The sequence below is a fragment of the Stegostoma tigrinum genome, chromosome 8, assembly GCF_030684315.1.
Source record: "Stegostoma tigrinum isolate sSteTig4 chromosome 8, sSteTig4.hap1, whole genome shotgun sequence".
In the NCBI taxonomy this organism is placed as follows: Eukaryota; Metazoa; Chordata; class Chondrichthyes; order Orectolobiformes; family Stegostomatidae; genus Stegostoma; species Stegostoma tigrinum.
The window spans coordinates 5,173,635-5,182,155 of record NC_081361.1 but is presented as its reverse complement, the minus strand read 5'-3'; the positions used below and the strand labels follow the sequence as shown (position 1 = coordinate 5,182,155).

Below are 8,521 nucleotides of genomic sequence, written 5' to 3'. Positions count from 1 at the left end.
TCTACCACACCACACCTGAAGGGATTGAGAATGATTAGGCAGATATTTGAAGGCATGAGGAAAACGAAGTAAAAGTGACTTGAGGAAGAACGTTCTCACACAAGGAGTGGTTAGTGTCGGTAAATCACGATCTGACAGCGACAAGGGCAGATTCAATCAACAAAAATGCAATTGGACAGTTATGTTAAAAGTGCCTGTGCAGATGTTACAGGGAGAAGGCAAAAGATTGATACTGAAAGTGATAATTAGTTGCTTATTGGGGAGACGTGGCATAACTAAGGTAGGGTGTATGGCCTCCATCTGAGCTGTGACAAGTTTTGTGATTCTGAGTGAAATTGACCAACAGAATGTGGGAAATTAGACAAATGTTATATTTGCACAGCTGTGACACGTCTGTGCAACAAAACAACAGTGAAGATCTTTTAACATCATCATCGAATGGGAATGCTGCACTCCAGATGGAAAGCTGAATACTTGCCTGAGACGCGCATAGCTCGTGGTAGCAGAGTGGCGCTGTGGAAGCGTGCTGGGCCCAAAACCCAGAAATCGATGGATTGAAACCATCTTCTGCTATTTTCTATTGTTTAGTGCTGTGGCTTGCAGTGAACTGCACTGTGCATTTTCAGCAGCTGCCTGCTTCCCTCAGCTTCATGTATCTGAAATGAATACCTCATGTTGATGCACTGGCCAAGTTCACACAGAAGAGCTGATACACTTGTGAAGGTCTGAATGGTCTTCTCCTGTTCTCAGTCAGCCTGCTCCGAACTGAATTGTAAAACTTCCTCTCTGAGATGGGAATAAACCGGTGAAGTAGAAACACATTACTTGCAGTATTTTTGTTTTCATGCCTGGCAGTAATTCCCCACGCTGTTTCAGACGTGAAAGACAAACGGATCAGGATATCAGAGACAACATCATGACACAGATACAGTTCACCATTATCAGGACAGATATCACCGATTGTGAATAACTATAGAGACATACAAGAGGCAGAGAGTTGCTGTGCACTCGATGGGCTGAATAGCTTCTTTCTGCATGGGAATGACGCCATGGGTTTATGACATCACTCTCCCTGTCCCTGTGAGGGAGCGAGTGGGGGAGAAACAATGGCTCATTATTAACCCTCCCTTCCACGTTGTACTGTCTGCAGCCCCGCAACTCAGGGCCGTTGGGGGTGTCTCTCAGCGAGTGAGTGTTTCACTCAGATTCACTTAACGTGGGACTGTTGGTGTCAGTCATTAACTCCTGTTGCGGAGGTCGCAAACAAAAGGACGCCCTGTGTATAGACAAATTCTGAACATCAAACAGGCTGCACAGAAAGATCACATTTTAAGTTGCTGTAGAGACTAATCTGTAGTTTTGACTTCTATCTTTCACAGCTGCTCTCCATCCTTCTGTCTGCCTCTGTTAAATGTCATTTGATGAAAGTTCCAAATCACCTTTAAAATTTGCTGCACAAGTCTGATTCCACCCTTCTGCTCCTTCCTTCTTCCAGCGTTTGAGAGACAGCGACAAAGTGTATACCACACCCCAGCCTTGCCTGCCTGTGGTCAAGTGGTTAAATGCATCTGCTGATGAGGAGAGCCTTGTCCCATTGTAAAGGAGAAGATAGCTCAGTCCCAGGGACGGGGAGGCAGAGCAAATAGAAGATGTTCATTGAAGCAACAGGGAATAGGATTTTTTTTAAGCAAGTGTTCAGATATGTTGTTTCATACCTCTGGAGAAGATTGAATTTGAACTCTGGCTCCTACATCTGAGGTAGGGACACTATCACTGCCTGAGTGTCACCTCATTTATTGTTAAATGGGCCATTAAGTAGACTGCAATATTGATCTTGTGGTCTGATTCTCACAAAAGGTGGCTTATAGGAATGCAAGAAGATGCAGGCCTGAATTCTGCATGAGCTGTTGTTGCCTCTGACGTTTCATTTTTAATGTTCGGGAGAGCTTGGGAGTGGTTCTTTATGAAATCGATTTCAGTCTATGTTCCCAAAGAGTGTTTGCTGCGAATATATCACATGCACCCTCTTTACCGGACGCTGGTTTAGGGTTAGTAATCGTATGAAATTATGTTTCACTAGATTAGTCCACAAACTGGCACAGTAATTGAATGAAACAATGGCAAGTCTTAGCGGAGAAACAGATGACAATGAAACAGGAATCTGAGGACAAATTTGTTTCTTTTGCAAATGAAACTTACTGCTTCACAAAGTGGGGTCCATTGAAGTGCAGCAGTGGCAGAGATTCCCTTTGCTGGTGCTCACCTCCTGTATCACATTTCCACCTTGGTCCATGTTAACATCACAACTCGACAAGATGAAACTCACCTGCCATGGGCCAGTGGTGTAATAGATATCACATCTGACTTCAAATCAGAGGATTGCGGGATTGTATCCTGCCTGGCTCGAGTACAGCTAACAGCTTTTCTATACTAGCAAGTTGACGCATTTGTCTGAAGTTGGAATATAGGCTGGATGTTTTTTGTTGTCAGGTTCCCAGAAGCTGAAGTGATTGGAAATTGGAAGTTGCACATGAGCAGCATTGGGGACACATCCAACTCACTGTCCATTTCATTTCTGAGCTCACAATAGCAGTTCTCATTGCCTGGAGAATTTGCTTGTGGTCCATGGAAAGCTGCCTTTTGTCGGGAAACGTGTGGGAACAGTGAGTGAACGTCAAGCACCTGGAGCAGATGTAATCCTGAGCCCCCTGTCACCCTCGGGGATGTGCCTATGTGTTGCTCTCTGAGGCCAAAAGCGAGGATGAGTTCCATTAGTGGGCTGTAGCAGTTTTACTGTCACAAAAACTCAGTCCGGTTCGTAGATTACTTGGTTAATCTCATTGATCTTTGCCCTTGACACATCAGAACACCCAATATGGTGGACCAAATGCTGAAAACTGAGAGTAGAATAGGTAGATATCTGATGACACGCACCGACACAATGGGTCGGATGGTCTTCTTCCTCACTATAAAAACTCGAAGGCAGGGACAATCTGATCTGTGGCCAAAAGGAACAAAATGGAAAGGCAGAAATAATAGCATTGATGAACGATACAAGCATCTCCGGCACATTCCCTGGTTGTCTAGTGGTTCCGATTTGGCGTTTTTGGAACCCTGGCCCTGGTTTGAACTATCGACTGGAAGTTCTTCCCTCCTAGCTTTTCGTGACAACAGCTTTGTTGACTAATTGCATTTTTACTCATTAACTGGCATTGTTGGCTCGGCAGCATTTATTCAATCAACCACATTGCTGTGGGTCTGGAGTCACATGTAGGCCAGACCAGGTAAGGGTGGCAGTTTCTGTCCCGAAAGGGCATTAGTGAACCGGATGGGTTCTTTCAACAATCGATTGCATGGATTGTATCTCCTCCCCTATGAGGAGAAGGAAAGGGGCTGTGAGGTAACTAACTGTGTCCCAAACGATATTCAAGCAAACATGAAACAAAGAACTGTGGATGCTGGAAATCTGAAACAAAAACGGGAATTGACAGAGAAACCCAGCAGGCCTGGCAGCATCTGTGGAGAGATATAGAGTTAACATTTCAGATCCACTGACCGTTCGTCAGAACCAGGTCAGTTATGCCCTTCTATATTAAAATGCCAGGGACATTATCACTTTTATCTATCGAATCGGAATATTTATCAAAATATTGCATGACTTTCCAGTCGTCAACTTTACAACTTTAACAGACTTTTATCGGCTGTTATGCTGTTTCTTTCACTCTCAGGTGTTGAAAGGCTTTGCTTAAATGGCTTTATTTGTCTTTTCCTTTCAGTTAGTTAGCAGCGGTGTCGAATGGAGAATTGGTCCTTTTCAGGTCTACCTCAATATCTGTCTCTCTTTGTCTCTGGGTATTCACCTCACCCTTTTTTATATTTTCCAACTCTCTGTCCGTCTATTTCCCTTATTTCCCATTTCTGCTCTTTGTAAAGGTTGAAAATCGGGGAGTGTTTGAGAGTGGAACTGCTGACAGGCTTCCCCAGCACAAGCACCACTCCCACCCAGATTGTAAAGCCTGGAACTGGGCTCACATTCTCCAAATAGTGTTTCTGTCACATAGGACTGAGGCAAGGAGACATTTCTTCCCTCAAAATATGATGAGTGTTTCAACTTTGAAATAGAATTCCTAATCCACCATAAAGAAACAAAATGCCACAATTATACGATTACAGTGATGTTTTTACTGTTGGTGTAAAATGAATGAATGGTGACAGCAGAGAATGAGGGTGATCAGTTCGTGGTTTCTGTCTCACTACCACAATATTCCGCAGTAAGGCTGCAGTTAATTCTACCTCACCTTGTTATTCCTCCCAAACCTCAGGATGAATTAATTATGAGCAGGAAACCATTCCCTGATGGGGAGAAAATAGGTGACAGGGGTGCCAGCACCGAATGATAACTGTCTGCACTCAAACATAGGAACCACGCTCAGTTCTCTCCTCCAACATGGGAAGCAATGGACAAGCGGTATTTTCACTTCACTGTTTACCCAGAAAGCCAGCTAATGTTCTGGAGACTGACACTCAAATACCTGCTCCCCTGCAAGAAGCTGGACTTTGAGTTCCATAAATATCTAGAATTTACAATGCAGTGATGACCTTGAATCCATCACCAGGAGACCAAAACCCATCAGGTTCACAAATGTCTTTTAGGGATCTTTTATCCTCACCTGATTGCACCTACATCTGACTCCAGGTCCACAGCAATAATGGTGGGTAATTAGCAATGGACAATACATGTTGGCAGAACCAGTGACACCCTCATGCAATGAATGAATAAAGGGGGAAAAATAACTTTGCTGTTTGCATCAACAATATAGCATTTCAGAGAAGTTGAAACAAGGAATCTTCAGTGTAAAGCTCAGGCACCGCTGGGATTTTAATTCAAGATCGCCTGTTTACTACACAGTTTTTTTTACCCATCCATTGGGGCATTTCCTTAACCATGCAATCACAGTAACTTGGGGAACTTTCCCGTATCAGTGTTACTCAGTGAGAATTTCAATCTAACCCCACTCTTCAACACGGACCATTCACAGCTGAATATTCTCCTCTGAAAATGCACGGAAAGAGACAATCTCCTCCTGCTTTAGTTCAAAACTGACATATTCTCCTGTTTAAGCTGACTGGATAAAGAACATGGATTCATCCTCTCAGGGACCATTAACAACGGTAACACACGCTGAGGGAACCTAACAAGAGGAATAGGTTCATTTTGGTTAATTGAGCAGGTGTAAAGCCTGACCCATTGGTACCAACACTGAGCCTTGCATCAATAGCTCCACACTCACTTCCTGCCTCATGCCCCCACACCCCAGCCATCATTGTCTTTCACTTTTTCTTTACTCCCACCCTTTGCTTCTGAACATGTTCCTGACCATTTGTACGTGCTCAGTTAGAAGCTGCAGCTTGAACCCTGATGCCTGGGATAGAACTTCCTTCCATTGGGTTGGATTTATTGTCCATCCCTAATTACCCCACAGATGGAGGTGACAAGTTACTTTCTTGAACACTCGAACTCCTTGGCACGTAGGTATAGCTTTGATTCCATGAGGAAGGGAGTTCCAGGATTTAGAAGCAGTGACACTGAAGGAACAGCGGCATATTTCAAACTGAGAATGGTGAGATACTTGAAGGGAGTTTGTGGTGGTCATATTCCCGTGCATCTGTTGCCATTATCCTTCAACATGAGGGCAAATTCTCACTGGACTGACTCTGGTAGATTCAGGGTATGTGCTCTGTGCATAACCAGGGACTCATTTTCATTCCTACAGTTAACAGGAAGAGATATAAATCTTCATTTCCTAAGTGGGAATTGCATCCACGCCTGAGCGATGCAAACCCTGAAAGCCAACCAGTTTACTCGACACTAATCCGTGCGACCGGACTTGAACACACCCCCGCGCCTGTTCCTACACCAGAAGCACCTTCACCAGCGAACTGTCTCTCTTCAAGTTTCGAAATGATTCACAATATCGCCCTGCGCTTCAAAGTGGAAAAAGCGGGGCTGTGATAATCCGATGTTGTTCAGTAGATGTATTACAGAAAAGTACAAAGCGGGATGCTGTTAACAGGAGATAGCAAGAACTGCAGATCCTTCATCCGTAGACAGGATGAGGGAGATGTTTGGCGATGCCAACATTTATCACCCATTCCTAATTGCCAGAGAGGGCAGTAAAGAGTCAACCACATTGCTGTGGGTCTGGAGTCACATGTCGACAATACCAGGATGGCAGTTTTCTTCCCGAAAAAATATTAGTGAACCCGAAATGACTAACTGTCGGTCTATCTCAGCCTTGAATATGCCTTGCCTTGGCAGCGTCTGTTGTCAAGAATTCCACAGATTTGCTTCTCCCTGTGTGTGAGAACATCCACTTTATCTCTGATTTAAATGGGCGACTCGTTTCCCTGAGTTAACACACCCGGGGATAAATCAGAGCACAAGAAGCCTCCAAAGTTCGGCGTGAACTCGCTGGTGTCTCCGGTGCTAGCTGTCAGTGTTTAAAACGTTTTGTTTTTAGACCCCTAATTAAACCAACAACCCTGATTTGCACGTTTGATTTGCCAAAGAGGAATCTGATCCAAATGTACTTCATTAGCTGTGATTTAGGTGGTGGTGAAAGGTGCAATAAAAATACAAGGACATAATTCTTTCTCAATCCATTGCGCTGATAATTAAGCTCTCTACTCATGGAAACTGATCTTTTCCACTGACTCTCTCTCCTCTATGTGTTCAGATCAATTCAATCCCACAACAGCCTCCTCCATTCTGATCAAGTACAGGGTGGCAGTAAATATTAGGGTGGTGGCACAGACATCACAAATCGAATACTCACCTTTCCTGTTCGAACTATTTCATGAGGAATATTAGAAGTTAGCTCATAGCCGAGTGGTTAAGGCGATGGATTCGAAATCTATTGGGAGTTTCCCCACACAGGTTTGAATCCTGTAAAGAAAACCCGTTTTCTCAGGTCTGGTAGTTTGCTGGCGTTCAGGAAAGACACCTTCTGAACAAGAATCTAACTGTACTCAAAACCTTAGCTCTGTTTCTCTTTCCACTGATACGGCTGTTGAGTTTCTGCAGTATGCTGTGTGTTTACCCTGAATAACTGCTGTTTTTCATGAAATATCCTCAATCCCAGTCCTCTAGCAGCTGACACTTGTCATTGGCACAGTTTCTCCTGACGATCAAACTGCGCATCCTCACTCCTACCCAACCCCATCATTAGGTACAGCCCCAGGAAATCTCCGGTTTTGCTCCAAAGAGAACATTCCCAGCACCAGGATTCTGTCCACCAAATGGGACTTCCTCATCTCTGGACATGGTGCAAGTGATTTTGGGAAAACATTGACAGTCGATGGGGAAAAAAATATTAAGGAAGTAAAACAGAAAACCTAGCCTCCTGCTTTGCGAATCTTTAGAAACGTTTTGGGAACTGGAATCACAGGAGAATGAAGAGTGAACTTTCCGACTGAGCACAAACAGTCCTGACACCTGCCACTTCTTTGAGACTGGGACATTGACTTGGATGTTCTCGAGACATGAACTGATCTGAGACATTGAATGAATTCTCGTTCCTGCACATCAGGAATTCAAATCTCATCTCGGCTCCAGGACAATGAGAAAACTCAGAAATCGACAAGACACTGAACGGGTTGAAGGGAGATGGGTCGGTTGTAGGGGAGCGGGTTCCCAGTGATATGGATGGGCCTGCAGAGGGTAGGATCAGACTGTTCTCATGTCTCCTCAATGTATGTCCCAGGTTTTATAAGTACAGTTGATACAAGATAATCATCATGCCAAGCGAGGAAGTTTGAATTCATCACAAGCCCGCTTTAAGGGCTGCTGCAAGAGCTCGCCATTTTCTGTGGTGCAATTGGCTGTTGCTTTTGAGAGTGAAATGTGAAATTGTCAGTTTGAAGCCACTGCGGAGGGAACAGTTGCTGTTCTGTCTCTACCAGTTCCCTATTGACTGCACAGCTATGGGTTTTAATGTAGTCAGGAAAATGTTGCCCAAATGGAAATCTTGTCCGGTGAGTGACCACAAAGGTATTTCGATGTTGCTTTAACAGCTGCGATAAAGACCTGGGAAATGTTTGGAATCTGAAACAAAAACAGAAACTGCATTACTGAAAGGAGAAAACAGAGTTGTGAAGAATTTCTGAACCGTTGATTCAAATTCTCTGCCCACAGATGTTCCCAGATCTGCTGAGCTTTTTTACCCTGCAATTTATAAATTTGCTAGTAAATGAACATTTATTTTATGTATTGGGATGGAACAACCAGCATCACCATGTACCAAATTTAACACTTTAGACATCTGTGAAGTGATTGGATTCAAACAAACTCAGAAATAATTCATTCACAGCGTGACTGTCCTCAGAAAGCCACCTGAAAAGATAATTGGCATAGTCTGTCTTGCAGTAGTCATGGCCGAGTGGTTAAGGTGATGGACTCGAAATCCATTGGGTTATTCCTGCGCAGGTTCGAATCCTGCTGACTATGGGTGAAAACTGAGAA

The 8,521-nt window shown here is 44.0% G+C and overlaps 1 non-coding gene across 1 annotated transcript; it reads left to right on the top strand.

Annotated features, from left to right (window-relative positions):
* Positions 1 to 8,424: 8,424 nt before the first annotated feature.
* trnas-cga (transfer RNA serine (anticodon CGA)) lies at positions 8,425 to 8,506 on the top strand. The gene has a single exon. It is a non-coding gene; the product is annotated as a tRNA-Ser (tRNA).
* The last annotated feature ends 15 nt before the right edge of the window (positions 8,507 to 8,521 follow it).